Source organism: Lissotriton helveticus, chromosome 7, assembly GCF_964261635.1.
Source record: "Lissotriton helveticus chromosome 7, aLisHel1.1, whole genome shotgun sequence".
Classification (NCBI taxonomy): Eukaryota; Metazoa; Chordata; class Amphibia; order Caudata; family Salamandridae; genus Lissotriton; species Lissotriton helveticus.
In genome coordinates, this window is record NC_136068.1 from 1,702,386,406 (window position 1) to 1,702,406,102 (window position 19,697).

The window sequence follows — 19,697 nt, forward strand, 5'->3', positions numbered from 1 at the left end:
GAGTTCACGGCGTGGACCGAGTAATTAACGGGCTCGGCTGCGCATGCGCACCTACGGGGAGGCGCAGCTAGTGGGACCTGACACCGGTTAGCGACCTTGCCATATGGCCAGTAATGGTAGTATGCAAAATGAAGATGAGGATGTTAGATTCGGTTAGGAAACAATCTGTATTAGAAGTTTGTTAAGGTTAGCCTCTCATACCTGTTGAAAATATTGTATCTAATATCCTGTTATTTTTGCATAGGAAATGTTGATATTTTATATTACAATTTTATTGTTTTGTACTTAATAAATACGGCCGGGGGGTCCTCGGATCCCCCGCCTTCCAAAGACAATTATGTTTCATGTCTGTGTTCGGGTTGGTGAGGGTTCATTGGGAGGGGGCGGTAGCCGTCACTGACCATGTCAGGAATGGTTGAGATTAGAGGCCAGGTATCCTTCGAACTCCTTACTTTCATTGACGTCTTATTCTATCGCTTTCTGTAGAGACATGCACTGCGCTACACTTGGAGCACGGAATTCGGCAAAATACTCCGACTTCAGCTGCGTACCACAGTTTACCGGCACCCATTCCCTTCAGGATCAGTAAAATCATTACGGTACCCCCAGAACTTTGCATTTCAAGCGTCTTTCTCTCTTCAAATCGATCTTGTCCATCATACTTGTTATAGGGATGTGATTGACATCTAAAGAAACACCTACCTGCTTTCATATACCCAGTTCCATTGTATATGAGATCTGGTTGTTGGGTGGGAGGGAAGCTCTGGGTTGTTCAAGTGCTTTTTCTGGAATGTAAGCCTGCATTATGGGATTGGCCTTGGAGCCACTGCTCCAGGCATGTGGAGCTTTTTTACGAATGCACAAGTTTCAGCAGTGCACCCAGCTTTGCAAAGAGGTGCTGGGGATGGGCGGCACAGGCTATCATCAGGTGCAGGGCAAGTTTGGAGTTCACTAAACCCAGTTCACAGGAGGGAACTCATAAAGGCCATCCACAACTAAGAGGGCCCCCTACATCAAAGTACATGGATCAGTGCATTCACGATTTGCATAATTCTAATTTCAGAACCATTCCAAAACTTCCTAGGCAGGCTACAGCTAATTAAAAATACTGTTTGTAGTGGTACACTGCTTCTGCAATTCTCATCAAGAGCACATTAACATCACCATACTGGCTTCCCATTCTTGAATGAGAGACCTTCAAGGCGCTATGTCCAGCTCATAAATCTCTTGTATCTCTAAATCTATTTTTGCAGTTTTACATTGCGCTTTCATCCTCCCTAGGTCTATCCCAGCTGTCTCGTTCAGTAATACTGCTTTTTTAGGCACCAAGAATCCATTGCATTCATATGAGAAGCATGCCAATGATGACGTCCAGCTTGTATATGAATGTCTTAGCAGGAAGAAATGCTTTGGCTTCGCTGTCACAACATTTCTTGTGCACACATGAGAGTGTGGTGCCCTTTGTTTTATACAACTTTGTCCCATTGATACCACTTTTGAATTTCCTAGGAAATGCCTTTAAAGAGACAAGCAATATCTGTGTGCAATGTGCACACTAAATTTGTATGTAGTTTCACCAAAAATGTTGTTCTTGCACAGTCTCCAAGCGAGTCATATCTACTTTGCTCGACACAGGGTTAAGAAAGATATCACATGTATTTGCCCCGTGGCAGTTTAAGTGCTTCAATATTTGCTCTGACAGCCCATGGCAGAAATGTAATTTGCATCAAACCTCATATTTCTGCACTGATTAGTGGTTTTCTTCTTTGACAGTTCATCCCTGCAAGTGTTGCCTTTGTAAACATCAGTTTGTGCCATGTTGGTGTGATGTTGATGCAAAGGCACTGCTATGGACCTAATAAACATGTAAAGTGTCATTTCAGTCTTCAAATACCTTTTGTGTATGCTCAGCTGTGCTCTTCCCCAGATGTATTGTATTACGCTGCCTATGTAGTGCTTAAGCTTTGTTGACAATCTGCACAGATTCAACAGATACTTATGAGGCTTCTGACAGTTCATTGTCTTACTTAAGATATAATCATTCGTTCGATCGCCATGTACTGGATACATCCTCAGTAAGTATAAAATAACCTTATTTTCAACATCTGCAGAAGTTAGCTGCTTCCTGCAAGTGCTTCAAATTTCTTATTCACAGGTTACAGGGTATAGAGTTATCACTGGAGTGTTAATGTCCATACCCCTACAGCTATTCCAACCCCTAAGCGGTTACGCCCTTCTTAGAGTGACTGGCCTAGGCAGACAGGGAACAGAGCGATGCGACGGTGCGATCTGCCCAGGAACACACTTGTTGCAAGAGGAGTCCGGCATGTGCATCCAAACGTAGTGGGGACTCATAAAGCTTTCCACGTACATCACTCAAGAGGCTCACAAAAATATATATGAACATAAGGCGTCAAAAGTGTGCATGTGCGCACGTTCACAATGTGCATGAGGCACCATGTTTTTCTGGGAAATATCTGATGGTCCAGCTAATATAATGCTTTTGGGAGCTGAACTTTTTTACATCTATTCCACTGGTGCAAAGGAATGAGCGGTTTACCACTGTAAGTGGCAAACTTCAGCACAGGGCTCATTGCATGTGCTTATATCAGAATTCACTTGTTTGTCGATCTGTCAAGAGATCGTTTTATAGGCGATGGAACAACATATTGGATACACAAACATCATTCTGCAAACGTGTTTGTTAGGGTTTCACCAATTTAGTTTACTCACAGGAGAAGGAAAATGAGCGCAGTGTTTTCGTGGATGGAAATCATAGTTAGTTAGAGGTCCACTGAACTCAGAGGAATATCACAGAGTTTTACTGTAACTCTGCAGAATTCCGTGGAGTAAAACTCTGTCAGTTCCTCCCATCCCTAGTATGCACCCTGTCCAATCAGGGACCTCCACTCTAGTCAGGGTAATCTAGATACACACTAGAAGATAACATGTGCTCACCCTCCAGCAGCTTTCTGCAGAGCATATCTAAAGAGGCAATGTGTAAAGTAGTTGTGCAACAACTCAGTAATACAATGACCACACAACAAAAAGATCTCAAACAGGATTAGGAAAAACAAAACAACAAAACTCCAATAAGTAGAAGTTGAGAAATGAATTTAAAAAGAATAAGTGTAAAATAGTGCTTAGAAACAAATAACGATTTTAGGAGTCACTTGAGGCTTTGGTGGACTTGGGCAAAGTGAACAGTACAAGCTGATTACAATGGAGTGCGGGCTTGGTACAGGAGCCATGCAGACCCGGCAGACATAGTACCCTGATCCTTGTTGTAAACAAATAATGCTGGGTTGATGAGTCAGTGTCACTCCTGCACTCATGGGCATGTGGTGATTTCACACACGGATTCAGGACAATGCATTTGTTTCTAAAGACAAGCGTCAGAGCCATGATGCGTTGAATCCAAAGCCAATGTCCTGAGTTTCTCCATGGCCGCCTCTGAGGCCCCAAAAGCGATGTGTGACTGTTACTCACGCAACAGGATCGATGCGTTTGTTGTACTTCCAGCAGACCGGAGATGAGCTAATTTCATGGGTGCAAATAACTGGGTCCACTTCCAGTGTACCAGGCACAGTAGGAGGGTAGAGTCCAGCTCTCCTCAGCAGAGTCTGAGTGTAGAAGGCAGCAGGGCAGCACAAGAGAAAAACCTGCCATCCAGGTCAGAAGTCCAGCATAAGTCCTTTAAGCAGCACAGCATTTCTTCTGACAGAGTTTCAGTTGTAGATACAGAAGTGCCTGATTTGGAGAGCTCAGAGATCCAGTGTTTATACTCAAATGTGCCTTTGAAGTGGGGATGACTGCATAGAAGGGTCTATGAAGTGCACGTGTATATTTTTAACTCAGACTACCCATGGAGGGTAATCGGCCCTTTGTATGGAGTAATTCCAAAATCATTTCATATAGTAAGTAGGAAAAGGGACATTGTATTCAATACACAGCATGTGAAGAATATGATTGCAATAGAAGGTAGTATTTGTAAAAACCACCAACCCTACCTCCTGTGGAATCTTCCAAATAGTGTAAGGAGATTTACCTTGCTTGAAAGGATCGATTTGCCTCCTTTATGGGTGATTAAAGGAACAAGGGAAGGTATTCTGAAGGATGGGACCTTTTGTGTTCTTTGCCTTAAACACATTCAAGATCTAAATCATGTGGTAGTTGTATGTCATCAGGTACAAGGCAAAATTGGAGATCACTAAACCCAGTTCACAGGAAGGAACTCATAAAGGCCATCCACAACTAAGAGGGCCCCCTACATTAAAGTACATGGATCAGTGCATTCAAGATTTGCATACTTCTCATTTCAGAACCATTCCAAAACTTCCTAGGCAGGCTACAGCTAATTAAAAATACTGTTGGTAGTGGAACACTGCTTCTGCAACTCTCATCAAGAGCACATTAACATCACCTTACTGGCTTCCCATTCTTGAATGAGAGACCTTCAAGGCTCTATGTCCAGCTCATAAATCTCTTGTATCTCTAAATCTATTTTTGCAGTTTTACATTGCGCTTTCATCCTCCCTAGGTCTATCCCAGCTGTCTTGTTCAGTAATACTAACAAGCGCCTGCTTTATTAGGCACCAAGAATCCATTGCATTCATATGAGTAGCATGCCAATGATGACGGCCAGCTTGTATATGAATGTCTTAGCAGGAATAATTGCTTTGGCTCCGCTGTCACAACATTTCTTGTGCACACATGAGAGTGTGGTGCCCTTTGTTTTACGCGACTTTGTCCCATTCATACCACTTTTGAATTTCCTAGGAAATGGCTTTAAAGAGACAAGCAATATCAGTGTGCAATGTGTACACTATGGGGCACATTAGGATTGCGGTTAATCCGCATCCTACGGACCAGCGGAAGCCACCGCCAGCCCGGAGGATGCGGATTAACCGCTGCAGACGGAAAAAAGACCCCCCGCCAGATTAGGATGGCTGGGGGATCTTTTTTCCGTCCGCCACTTTTCCGCCGCGGTCGCCTTCCGTCCGCTGCGGAAAAGCTCTAACATGGCTGGCGGTGTCTATCAGACACCGCCAGCCATATTAGGATGTCAGCGGTGCTATGCCTTTACACGGCGGCATTTCCGCCATGCAAAGGCATACGGACTTTTCTTTGGGGGCCCGTTGCGGGCCCCCAGGGGTGAAGGAGAGTGGGGGGTGCACATGGGGGGTACCTATGGTACCCCCCTGCCTTTGCGTGCACGAAGCGGCAGGCACCACACGGTGCCTGCAGCTTTGTGCACGCAAAGGAAAACATGTTTTTTTAACATTGCGGCGTGTGCTGCTTCAAGCAGCACCCGCCGCAATGTTAAAAATACAGAATGTGACCGCCAGGGTGGCGGTCTCATCCTAATTAGCACGGAGGGACCGCCGCTGCGGACGGTCCCTCCTCCTCTGGGGTGGCGGACGGACGAAGGTCCGTCCGCCATCCTAATGAGCCCCTTAATTTGTATGTAGTTTCACCAAAAATATTGTTCTTGCACAGTCAATGTCCTCCCTGGACTGAAAACAAGCATCCTAGGACCGGTTTCGGGCTTTCATCCCATATCAGCCAGGATAGCTTGACTCCAGTGGCATCGAGAGCATGGGACCCACGTCTGGGCATACCCGTCCCACTCGGGGTGACAAATGCAAAAAGAACAATTGATGGACAGACTGCAGAACAATGTCATACATTCACCCCAGTACAGAGATCTGGGCCTAAATCCATCAATTTCTTTGCTCAACATGCCATTTCAGTTTGGACACACCCAAATGCAAATCAGTATTCACCCTGTGTGCAATGGGAACAGTCCAGGCCGAACTGCCAGGCCAGGTCCTCCCTGGACAGGAAACAAGCATCCTAGGGCCGGTTTCGAGCTTTCAGGCCGCATCAGCCAGGATAGCTTGACTCCAGTTGCATGGAGAGCATGGGACTCTGGTCCGGGCATAGGTGTCCCACTTGGGGTGACAAATGCAAAGAACAATTGATGGACAGAATGCAGAACAATGTCACACATTCACCCCAGTACAGAGATCTGGGCCTAAATCCATCGTTTTTTTGCTCACCATGCCATTCGAGTTTGGACCCAGCCATATGCAAATCAGTCTTGACCCTGCGCCCAATGGGAACAGTCCAGCCCGAACTGCCAGGCTAGGTCCTCAAGTATTATTATGGGCATGCATATGTATTTGTGCACTTTATTAGCAAGTAGATGAAATACTGCATCTTACCTATGCAGCCATAGGTATTTTTAGTGATGTTTATATGTTATACTGTGTTCTTTCTGTAAAGTTTTATTATGCTGTAGCAATGTTTTTTGAAAGGATATACTTCTGTATCTTTTATGTGTACCTCATTTGAATTTCAGAAAACAAAAAAAAATTGTAATTGTAAATTGGCAGGCGAATACCTATTGAAGTGTATGGGTCAGCCACTCCCTCCCTTCCTGCCCAGGAAGAGCCATCAGAATGCAAATGTATGTAGATGGATACTTAGAAACACATAGCCTTCCTGTGTTTGTGGCTGTCTAGGGAGAATGCGCAAACTATAACTGTCACCTACCCCAGACATGTATTGGAGGTGGGCTGCAATGCACACAGAGCTATAAGTGCAAAGAAATCTGCTCTTTCTAAAAGTGGCATGTCGAAAATAGTAATGTTAAAGTCAACTTTACCAATACAGGGAATTTGTGCCTTACAGAACTCCTCCTTGGTGGGACCTCCTTCGATGTGCCACCCATCAATTTCTGGTAGGTCATCAAGGGGAGCAATACCTTCCTCAGTGGGCTCTAGGGCGGCAACAGCAAGTGCCCCATCCACCTCACTGGGAAGACATTCAGGGACTGGTTTACCATGCCTCTGACTTTCCCCTTCTTAGCAGTTGGCTGGGCCATTGTTTGTGGCGCCAGCCCTTTTTGACTCCCATATCTACATTCTTCATGTCGCCACTTTTTTTGGGCAATTTTTCATAACTTTGGCTGCTGAAGCTCTTCAATGTTGTTCCCCCAACTGAAATGGCCTGTGCAAAAATTTTCCACTTTTTAAAATGTTTTTTAAATTTGTTTAATGGTGCTTGTGTATGTGTACTGAGCCACTGCTCTTTATAAATGAATTGTATTGAATCTCAAACTTTAATATGCACTCATACACTTTAATTGCACTCTATATGATGTGACCCATGTCAGTTGTTTGTTGGGAATATTTGTATTATTGTGCTTTACTATTGGTGAACTGAGCTGTATAGCCAATGTTTGCAGTCATGCGTTGCATTGGTATTTGATATGCTTCTATTAGATTGTTTTGCCTTAGGGTGTAGCACTTTATTTTGGATTGTACTGTATGTAATGTTTTGCATATTTGTATATTTTAGGATTCCAGTACTTTGCTTTAGATTATTGTATAGTACATTTCATTCATGCAGTTTGACATTTTATCCTTGATCTATATATACTGTATTATTATGCAAAAGGAACAATTAATGGACAGAATGCAGAACAATGTCATACATTCACCCCAGTACAGAGATCAGGGCCTAAATCCATCGTTTTTTTTGCTCACCATGCCATTCCAGTTTGGACCCAGCCACATACAAATCAGTATTGACCCTGCACCTAATGAGAACACTCCAGCCCGAACGGCCAAGCCAGGTCTGGAAACAAGCATCCTAGGACCGGTTTCGGGTTTCCAGCCCTCATCATCCAGGATAGCTTGACTCCAGTGGCATGGAAAACATGGGATCCACGTCTGGGCACACCTGTCCCACTCGGGGGTGACAAATGCAAAAAGAATTGATGGACAGAATGCAGAAAAAGTTCATACAATCACCCCAGTACAGAGATCTGGGCATAAATCCATTGGTTTTTTGCTCACCATGCCATTCCAGTTTGGACCCAGCCATATGCAAATCAGAATTGACCCTGCACCCAATGGGAACAGTCCAGGCCGAACTGCCAGGCCAAGTCCTCCCTGGACTGGTAAAAAGCATCCTAGGACCAGTTTCAGGCTTTCAGCCCTAATCAGCCAGGTCAGCTTAACTCCAGTGGCATAGAGAGCACGGGACCCACGTCAGGGCATACCCGTCCCACTCGGGGTGACAAATGCAAAAAGAACAATTGATGGACAAAATGCAGAACAATGTCATACATTCACCCCAGTACTGAGATCTGGGCCTAAATCCATAATTTTTTTGCTCACCATGCCATTCGAGTTTGGACCCAGTCATATGCAAATCAGTATTGACCCTGCACCCAATTGGAACAGTCTAGCCGAACTGGCAGGCAATGTCCTCCCTGTACAGAAGGGACCTGGTGGCCTCCGCGAGCCGTACAACATTTCGGGACACACCACTTATTATGTTCACGTGACAGCCAGTACAACCTGAGCTCAGATGAAGAGAATTGCACGGATCACCAGGAGACGGGGAGGGAGGGGAATGTATGGGGGGGAGGGAGGGTAGGGGAGGGAAGATGAGTTAATCTCTTGTTAAGATCCCACGATATTACTGAATACGAATACAGACATGTGAATGAGATGTGTTACACACCGTGGTTAGACCACCTGTATTGTTGATGGCTCCTCGTTTAGGAACCAACATGACAAAGTGGGTTGCTGTGGTTGGGGGAGAAATTAGAAAATACCAGCTGATGTACTGCAGATGTTTCTTCTACTGTCATTATTTTGATGATACAGCTGTGAATAAAGAGTTTTTTTTAAAAAGCATGGCAGGGCTCATAGCAATCTTCGGAAGACCTGAAACCCCCCATGCTCAAATGGCACGGCCATGGGATAATGACCCTCTCTATTGTCAGCCACCACAACCTGGTGAATTGCATGGGGAATGACCTGCACTGTGAACACCAGCTGACTCCTTACCATATTCATGCTGGCACCAGTATGCCTTAGAATCTCAACACCTTGCTTATTGATGGTGACCCATTGCCGTTACCTTGTAGAATTAGAGGGCACATGGATTTTAGAAATCATCTCAGTGTCACCCATGGACACTGGGGTAACGCAAATAAACTCCCCCACCCCAATTAACTGGGACAAACACTCCCCCCAGCACCAAACTAGCCACCCCTGAAATCTTTCCTCCAGTGGGAGGGTGTGCTCTTTTTGGACACTTGTGATCCTCCTTGTAATTTCCATACTCACCGAACTCATAGCGCTTGGGAGTTCTGGGCTGTTGACTTTTGTCAGGGTACGTTTTCTTCTTGTGGCCGGATTGGGAATGAGAACCAGACGCTTTCCACTGTGAGTTGTTGTGGGGGCTTTTAGAGAACTCTGTCTTTTTATCTCCCCCCTCCTTCTTCTGGTGGGAACCCTGACCCCCCTTTAGGGTGTTACTTTCCAGATACCTTCTTGAACACTCTGGTGCTGACCCAGATGTCCTCCTCCTCAGCAGGCTTCCTAGGGTCAGAAAGATTACTATCTACCAGGTGTTGGTGCGGCCCTGTAAAACAAGGCTTAAGCATGTGCTCCTTCAAAATCATGTTGCACAGCCCTGAATAAACATGTACTTTGCTGACCTCATCCGACCCTCCAGTACCTTGCTAGCATATACTTAACAGTCCACCCAGCTCTGTGATGTGATCTGGTAACTGACCCTAAACCTCTGTCGGTATTTCACAGGCATCAGCCTAAACTTGTTGACGAGCATGACCTTCATAGCAGTGTAACATGTATGGTCCCCGAACTCTAGTGTGAGAAGTATATCCATCCTCACTGTGGGCATGTATCCCCATACAGTACAACCCCAGGATTCGTCCGGGACCTTGTGCACTCTTAGAGCTAGTTCATAAGCTGCAAACCATTTGTCTATGTCATTCCCTTTCCACATAACTGGGCATCAAATCTTTGGGTATCCAAACTCTGACCACAGTAGTAGACACTGCAGGTATGCTGCCACCATTACTGCTGGACTCCACTTGTATTACTCTGATAACCAGCTCACTGATGCTTAGCTGTTGGTTTAGTTTCCTCTCTTCCAGAGCCAAGCTCTTCTCTAGAGCGTGTTCCTTCTTAAATTTCAGTTTGGCAAGCTTTTATTCCGTCTCTAACTTCAATGTGGTAAGCTCAGGCTGTAGCTTCCTTTTCTGTCTGTCAGCTCCTCTGTGGATAGGTTCTTTGAGCAGACACTGCTTCCTGCTCTGGGATTTACCCCAGCATTCAGCATAATTGTTGCCCCCCCTCCACAGGTAGTTCCACAGCTACAACAGACTCCAGAATCGGGTCAGTCACCTTCTTCTCAGGAAAGTCCTGCTCCTCCTCCAGATTATTGTCCCCTGTGTCTGGGGTCTCTGCCCAGGCCCTCAAGACTTTCTGCAGCTCCACCTTCTGGGTGAAGCCTCTTGTAGGAACTTGAACATCCTTGAAAAAGTCTCTCAGCTGAGCCAAAGTGTAGACCTCTGACCTGGCCAGCTCAACCTCAATTCCTACAGATGCAGGTGCTGCTTCTCCAGAGTGAGACATCATTTTGCAGAAAAATCAAAATGCCAATCTGGGAGAGTTTAAAAGGTTTGAATTGCTCTTAGTATAGAGTTGTAGTGAATAATGTGTTGCCATATGGTAGTGCACTAACTGATGTCCTATCCTCAGGTCGGATCATCAATGTTAAAACAGGGGTTTCTGGATAACAAAGGTATGCACCGTGTCTAAAGAGGAACCAGCACACTAGTCAGGGTAAGCTAGATACACAATAAAAGATAGCATCTACTTACCCTCCTGTAGCTTGGTACAGAGCAGTCAGTCTTATCTAGATTAACCCTGGGCAAAGCACTACGCTACGCTTGAGTAGTTTGCAAAGTTTTCGCTACTTCGCACTACGCAAATTGCACGTAGCACAGTGCAAACACGCATAGAGTAGCGTAGTGCAGCAGTAATTTTTTGCTTGCTCGCAGTCCTCAACGTCAAGTTGGGGACCGCAAGCAAGCAAAATTACATCCCGGCAAGACTTTTTCCTCGTTCACGATTAGCAACATCAAGTTGCCGATCACGAGCGTGGAAAATAAACTTCCCGGCGAGATTCTCAAAGCGGGGAGGTTAGGTTTCTCATTGCGAGTGGTCGCATATGTTCGCGACTGCTCAAGATGAGAAACTGCCAGTCCGCGTTGAGAAAGCTGCAGCTCGAGTAGAAATCTACTCAAGCGGCAGAAAACGACTGCTTGCACTGTGCAAGATGCAGTTTGCACAGATTGCACAGTGCGGACAAGAATCCGGCACTGTGCAATCAGTGCAAACAGCATTTTGCACAGTGCACTAGGCAGTTCGCGTAGCTCGCGTAGTGCAAAATGCACTTCACGTAGCTAAGTGTAGCGCTACTTTGCAAACTACGACCTGGGTTAATCCAGAGAAGCAATGTGTAAAGACTTAGTGCAACACACACACATACACTAATACAATGAAAGCACCACAAAAAAATTACACATATGTTTAGAAAAATAAATACCAATTTTATAATGAAATGAAGACCAAAATGACACAAAATTCAATACGTCAATGTTGAGATATGATTTTTTAAAGAATAAGTGTAAAATAGCCCTAAAAAGCAAATAGTACTTTTAGAGGTCACTTGAAGTCATGCTGAACCGGGGCAAGTGAACAGTTTAAGCCTACTTTGATGGAGACTGGGCCTAGTACAGGAGCCATGTAGGCCTGAGGAACAGAGGACTGTGCACATGGTCTTAAGCGCAAATTGCGGGATAGATGCGTCGGTCAGTCCTACAATCATGGAAATGCGCTGATTTCACACACGTATTGAAAATCATGCATTGGCTTCTGAAGATGAACATCAGAGCAGCGATGTGTTGATTCCCAAGCCGATGCACAGAGTTTCTCCACGCTTCACAAAGGAATGCTTCAATCGCCTTTCAGTGGTGGTGGCGATGCAGTGCTTTCAGTTCTGCGTTAATGCCGATGCACCAGGTTTCTACACACTTTTTAAAGGGATGTATTGATCATCCTTTTGTGGCGGCGGCAATGCGTTTGTCAATGCAGCAGTTCTGGTGGTGCTGCTCGGGTGCCAAAAATTATGCGCTGATTCTACTTCCACAATAGGGTTGATACTTTGGTTTTGTTTCCAGCAGACTAGAGATGCAGCAACTTAATTGGTGCAAATATCTGGGTCCACTTCTAGTTTACCAGGCACTGGGGTAGAGATGTTGACTTCCCTGAATCTCAACAAAAGGAGGCAAGCCAACAAGCCCTTGGAGATCACTTCAGTGCAAGTCTAGCTCTCCTTAGCAGAGTCAGAGAGCAGTAGGCAGCAGGGTAGCACAACAGTAAGCGGGCTTTCCAGTTCAGCAGTCCTGCAAGGAGTATTTTAGGCAGCACAGCAGTTCTTCTGACAATGTTTTAGTTGTATATGCAGAATTGTCTGATTTGGTGGGGTTAGAGACCCATAACTTATACCCAAATGTGTCTTTGAAGTAGGGGTGACTTCAAAGAAGGTCCTTTAAAGTGAACAAGTATCCTTTTAACTCAGATTTTAGCCCCAGACAAACTGTGGGGGTAATCATCCCTTTGTGTGGGGTCATGACACTATCTATTGAAGGGGTCCGCACCTCCCTCCATCCCTGCCCAGGAAGAGCCATTGAGAATACAGATGAATGTTGATGGGTACTTAGACACACCTAGCCTTCCTTTGTTTGTGGCTGTCTAAAGGGAATGCACAAAGTATAGCTGTTACCCACCCCAGACATGTATTGGAGGCAGAATGCAAGGCACATAGAGCTTTAAGTGCAGAGAAATATCATTTTTTTTACATGGCATTTCTCAAATAGTAATGTTAAATCAAATTTAACCAGTGAAGATGGTTTATCAGTACAATTCTGAAGATATAAAACATGAATCAGCTACTCTATTCTGATCAGTAATTGCAGCTTAAAATTGTATTAAGGAATTCCCAATGTTAACCGATGGGAAGAGTATGCCTCACAGCAGTGAAAAACACAATTAGCTGTTTGTCACTACCAGGACAAGTAAAACATAAACGTACATGTCCTACCTTTTACTTACACAGCACCTGACTCTATGGACTATCTAGAGCCTACCTTATGGGCAGCGTCTGTGTAGTAAAAGGGGCGTTTAAGGCTTTCCAATGAGTTTTCAATTCCAAGTCGAAATGGCAGTAAACTACACACACTGGCATTGCAGTAGCAGGCCTGAGACAGGTTTGAAAGGTTACTTGTGTGGGTGGCCCAATCAGTGTTGCAGGTCCACTAGTAGCATTTAGGTAACAGGCCCTGGGTATATGGCATTCCACTTTACAAAGGAGTTATAAATATGCCAGTTGTATATACAGTAATATTACCGTGTTTAGGGGATCAGCACATGCACTTTAGCACTGGTCAGCAGTGATAAAGTGCTCAGAGCCCTAAGGCCAACAAAAAGATCCAGCAAATAGAGAAGTTAAGCAGAAAAAAGGTTTGGAGGAAGACATCCTAAGGATGACAAGTCTAGAAATCGCCAATAACAGAAATGGTATATGGGGCAGGCAATAGTCCTGTCACCCTAAAATGGCCAAGGAAATGAGGTATTTATATCTTCTGCCCATGCTTTATCAGTCTGCAAAAAGTTGTATTGTACGCAGACCCCATGTTGCCTTTCCCTGAACCCCTCCTTCTGTATGTCAAACAGTTCTATGTGTGGTAGTAGGACGAAGGCTGTGTCCCACTTGAATCTGTATGAATATTTGATTACAAAATTATATACTATATATTAAACTCTGTCCGGCTGGACAAAGAATATAGAAACTATATAGTCTATATTTATTTTCTAAGATTAACTTGCACTGTCTAGGGATCACCGCCTTCTGAAAACTCAATATATTCTCCCGCACTGAAGTGCCATTCGTATTAGGGAAGATCAAATGTGGATAATTAGGTGCAGCATTTGATTTTCTTATACATCTTGCTTGTGCTTTTTCAAGTAAAAAACTACGCAACAAGCAGAGAGGTATTCACCGTTCATTGGGAAAACAAGTAGGGTAAGAGCCAGTAAGCACTTTTTAACATTGGACATAATATGTGCATTCTGAGGAACAAGTGTATTTCAGTAAATTGCTAACTTTTGTAACAATCGGTAAAGGAATTGAGAAGTATTTGTTAAAGAGCTCTAAATAGGGCAGACAAATCAATCAATACTCAAGGTTGCATTGGCGACATTGGCTTATCTTTGAAGATGCCACAGCAAGGCGGCTGGGTCCGAAATGAAGACTGTGATTAGGAGATCTTAGCATACAAGGGCACTTGCAATGGCCCATTTGCTGCTCACACTACAATATATGGTCGCAAGCCAGTATTCTTTTTTGGAAGCATAGCTGTGTGGTGGAAGCATAGCTGTGTGGAGCCAATCAGATGTTTTCTGAAATTAAGATATAGCAAGGTCTCCTGATTTACAGACGACTGTTCTTTTTCGAGACATTCCTCAACTAAGAAATATGTCACTTATTTATGAAAAGTTTTTCTGGTTTATGACATCCGAGATACTATTTTTCAAACCTTAACATTATTTTGGGGCTATCCTGACAATTTACTAATGTTTACATCAGTGCTTCATTTGTAAAATAGTAAGCGCCAGGGCCCTTATTAGGAGGCCACTACAGTTTGTAGCACCCATTGCTCCTGCCAGCACTGCCAATGACAGTAAAAACACAACTCGTAACCATGGCTCTCTTACAAGTGTGACAAATGAGACTATTCTAGGCCACTGAAAACTGTAAGAGGGGGGTGGGTCGAATTCATTATTCTTAATGTATATTGGATAATGTTAGACAGTTGTTGGGCTCAGCTCAACATTAGACAGACAGTGGTGGGCTATTATTAGTGTTGGTGCCGAGCATAGGAAACCACCGGATGGAATAGCACACCTGTTTATTATTGACTTTCCTGTTTCATGGCAATCTAAGACTACTGTCCATCATAGACAAAGGGCTTTACTGCCTCAAAGCAGTCATAAGACTTTAAACAAAAGTGGTAGGGGTGGGAGGAATTTGCATAGTCGTGCTATGCAAAGCTACGCGAAATGGTAAAAAATCTCCGCGAGCATGCAAAAGTTCCGCAAACACGCGGAATTGCTTGTTCCCACCGTTCGTGATGCTTTTTTCCTGTTCGCGAATGCTGTTTGCTAGCTCAGAGAGAAATATATGGTGAACATGCATTTTGAAAGAGCGAACAAGCAAAAAATTACATGAAGCCACGTATCGCTGAATTTTTGGCAATTCCACGTTCTCTGCTGAATGCGAAATTACCCAAATTCCGCAAGCGGAATGGAATTTATCGCCCAGGCCTAAAAAGTGGACAACGTTTTAAAAAGGCCCTAAACATAACTGATTTAAGAACGCTTAAGATTATATTAAAACATGGGAAGAACAGAATATTTTGCTAGACCCAACACCTAAGAACGTTTAAGATTATATTAAAACATGGGAAGAACAGAATATTTTGCTAGACCCAACACCTTATGCCAAGGGCCTTATCACTAAACCATAATATGCTCTTCAACATCACCACCCTAACTTAAAACAAATAAAAAAATATTTTTTAGATCCTTACCCTGACTTGACCATATTCAAATCTTATTACAGAGATTATGTAGTTGTAGACTTTGATTGTTACAAAGCTGACATAGGACACTCTTGTATTTCCTCTATTCTCGTTTTTAGCTTCGATATTGAATACTGGCAGAGAGTTGTCCGCACCACAGGTCTTGGCGATGGTGTAGGTGCAGGTGCCCTGGAAGTCATAGTTGCGGCCGTCGAATGAGCGGAAATGTGTGTCTCCCCACCCCCAGCATACAGATTCTGATTGTGGGACACACACTGGGCTGCCATTGATGAGCTGGCATGTCTCCTTCTTCCGACAGAACATTGAGCTACAGGATGACATGGGACTCCCTGTAACAATAGAAGAAGGTGTGACTCAGCATATGAATATTTTATAAGATACATAAAATAACTTTAGTTACCAGTAAATGTAGGGTCACTTCGCAAAGATATTTGGGAGTTTAAGTACAAGGCAAGCACATGAATAGATGCATTTACAACAGTGAAACTGTTTTCCTGATTCTAGGAATTAGGAGGGTAAGGTGTTGTAATCACAACTGAGATTTTCTCTCAGGGTTTGGAATATGGGTGCTTCAGAGATGGTACATGGAAAATAGTGAACACTCTCAAGTTTATCGGTATTCCCCAAATATTTTCCTAAATGCATATTCATTCTGGGAAACAGTCCCACATTTGGTTTCCCCGCAGTATAAAAATGTTACATTAAATAAGTCAGCGTCTTGCTAATTAACACATTAGCTACATCACACTTAATATCCCCCTGGAATCCCCAATCTTTTTATTTCTGATTTTACTGGGGCCATAACCTGTTTTAGCACTCCCCATTCCTGCCCTCTGGTCTTAGGTTATTCCAAGTGAAAAATACTTGAACTTCCTTCTTCAAACATGTGGCTACCTATAACACATTAAAGCTGCCACTCAAATATTAGGATATATGCTTGACTTGGTGATCTTGAGAGTAGTATCTCCTCACAGAATCTTCTTCAGTTGAATGGTCAAAAAACCACCTCGTCAAATTCCAGACCCCCCATACTTCACCCGTTCTTGCATATCAAAGTGTAGATGCTCAAATGTGATTGTAGGAAAATTACACCCAAATATGTTTGTTCTGCAATAAAAACTGCCTTCACACATAGCTTCACAGAGTAAAATCGCTCTCAAAAGTACGAGTCTAGATTTCTACCACATGTAACTACTTTCCACTATTTTCAAGGCATTAAATAGACTTTTGGGCTCTTGAAAGGGATGTAAGAGGACCTGATGCAATTATTGTGTTATCTCCTGTTTGGTCACTGAGGGACCCTGCTTAATTTTACTAGCCTTCTGGTTTTCTGTGTTTGTGTGGGTTCAGGGCCTGTTTCAAACTGGATTATAGTATTAGATGTTGAATGTCACTGCCCTGGGTATTTCCATGGTAAGCTCTTAAACACACTCTCTGAAGACCTCATCCCTCCTGAGATTTCCCTGGCCTGAGGCATTTTGGGCCTGTTTCCAGTAAGGCAAACATGAACTATTAAAAAGGTAGATAGGGTAAACGCCTGGGTATATTTATTATTTACCACATTGGTCACAGAGAGACTAGGAGTGTCTTAGGTTGTCCCTGCCATAGGCTGATGAACCCTTCAAAGATGGATCTTTGCCCAATCTTGCTCAGAAAGCTGGCTAGACTTGTGGAAGATCAGAAAAGGATGAGACCTGCTGTCTGCAACTTTAGAGGAGCTCTGAAAGACTGGACCTGCTCCCTCACTCAGAACAAAGAAGAAGACTCCAAGGGTCAGCTGGATAAAAGCCTGTTAGCCAACTGACTAAACATTTACTGGAAAAAAGGTGAAAAGAAGTAACTGGACCTGGATTGAACTGGGCTGTTGACCTCTGTCTGACACTCTGAGAGAGACCTCCGTTGTGGTTTTAGGGGCCTTAGAACTGCACTCCTGTATTTGTTTAGGCACCAGAAGAAACTTTTGAAAACTTTTCCATCAGAGTTTCAGGTGGACCTGTGGGCAAACGTATCAGACAGGCAGTTTCACAACATTGGACTGAATTACAGCTTCATCTTGCTAATTGCTTTCAGCACCTAAGAAAAGAATACTAAGGGGCAGGGTTATATGTTGGCAGAGAGGGAACTCAGTTGCAATGTCCACAGAATTCCCTCTCTGCCAACTTAGTAGTCACTGATTCAAATTTGAACGGACCATAGTTTGGCAATCGAGAATACCCTGTCTCTGCAATTTTCAAACTCCTCCTTTTCAAATAGGAGAACATTTTGATTTTTTCAGCTAAATTTGGGGTTTGCAAGGGATTCGGGGTAGTAAAAAGTTGGGATATCCACACAAGGCACACCTCCCAGGACTCGCCACAGTGTTTAGTTTTCAGAAATGTCAGGGTTTGATAGGTTTCCCTAGATGGCTACCAAACCCAGGACCAAAAATGCAGGTCCCCCCATCTAGCACAAAGCAACCTGGTCTTGCAAGGGAGGCACCTGCATTTTAGGTCCCCGGGTCGGCAGCCATCTAGGGAAACCTACCAATTCCAGATATTTCTGAAAACTAGACACCTGGAGGAGTCCAGGGAAGAGTGACTTGTGTGGATCCCCCAACTCTTTCTTACCCAGAATCCCCTGCAAACCTCAACTTTAGTTAAAAAATCACATGTTCCTCAAATTTCTGTCTGAGATCACTGCACTGGCACACATTTCCTACCAGCCAGCATTCCCCTCTATCTCCAGAGTAAAATTATACCTCACTTGTGTGGGTGGGCCAAGGGCCTGCGTCTGGGAAGGACCAAAAACAAAGCGATATATTTGTTTCTGACTCTGCATTATACACCCACACAAATGAGGTATAGCAAGGGGAACAGTAGGTGGTAGGACATTTGTACTGATGGGGTGATCCCAGTCACAAATATAAGGAAAAGGTGATTTTTCTTAGCTAAATTTGAGGTGTCCAGGGGATTTGTGTAGGAAAACGTTTGGAGATCCATGCGTCACACCTCCACGGACTGCCCCAGGTGTCCAGTTTTCAGGAATGTCTGGGTTTGGTAGGTTTTCCTAAATGCCCACCGAGCTCAGGACCAAAAACGAAGGTGACTCACTCGCAAAACCAAGTCTTTTTGTGATCAATAATTTTGAAGTCTCCACAGTATGTTTTGGGCCCTTTCCTGTTGGAGGCCTTTGGCCTAACCCCACAAGTGAGGTACCATGTTTATCGTGAGGCTGGAAGAGTGGAAATTTGTGTCTTCCCACAGATTCCAGAACTTTCCATCACAGTAAATTGAGAAAAATGTGCTTCTTTTTTTTACAAAGTTTGAGATTTGCAAGGGATACTGGGTAACAGAACCTGGTGAGAGCCAAACAAGTAACCCCTTTTTGGCTTCCCCAGGGTGTCTAGTTTGCAAAAATGTACAGGGTACTAAGTTTCCTTAGGTGCTGGCTGACCTAGAGTCCAAAATCCACAGCTGGGCACATTGTGAAAAAAGGTTCAGTTTTCACTGGAAAAATCTGATGTGTCTATGCTGCATTTTGGGTAATTTCCTGTTGTGGGCACTAGGTCTACCCACACAATTGAGGTACCATTGTTATCAGGAGATTTGTAGGAATGCTGGTTGGTAGAAGTTTGTGGCTCTCCTCAAATTCCAGAACTTTCCATCACAGAAATGTGATGATAATGTGTTTTGTTTTTGCAAAGTTTGAGGTCTGCAAGGGATTCTGGGTAACAGAACCTGGTGAGAGCCACACATCACCCCATCCTGGATTCTTCTGGGTGTCTAGGTTAAAAAAATTTACAGGTTTGCAAAGTCTCCCTAAGGTGCCAGCTGCGGTAGTGCCTAAACTCCACAGCGACGCACATTGCAAAAAAAAAGTCAGTGCCTAGTAGGCTTTCTGCACCCCCAAGGGTGGCAGAAAGACTCTAGCCATTTGTATGGGGGTTGGAGGTCTTGGCATGCCCTTTATGGGTAGCCCCCAGCCCTACACTAAGAAAATAAATAGTCTGTGATGCCTAGTAGGCTTTCTGCCTGGGGGTGCAGATCTGTGGCTAGTGCCTCACCTAGCTCCTAAGGGAGGCAGAAAGACTTCGGTCCATTTATGTGGGGCGGTGAAATGGCTAGCAGCTCCTACTCGTCTCTTATTAAAAAAATCACTA

The 19,697-nt window shown here is 44.1% G+C and overlaps 1 pseudogene; it reads right to left on the reverse strand.

The window, feature by feature from the left end:
* The window catches only part of LOC144769647 (IgGFc-binding protein-like), a 1,000,379-nt pseudogene that overhangs the window by 950,427 nt on the left and 30,255 nt on the right, over positions 1-19,697 (reverse strand).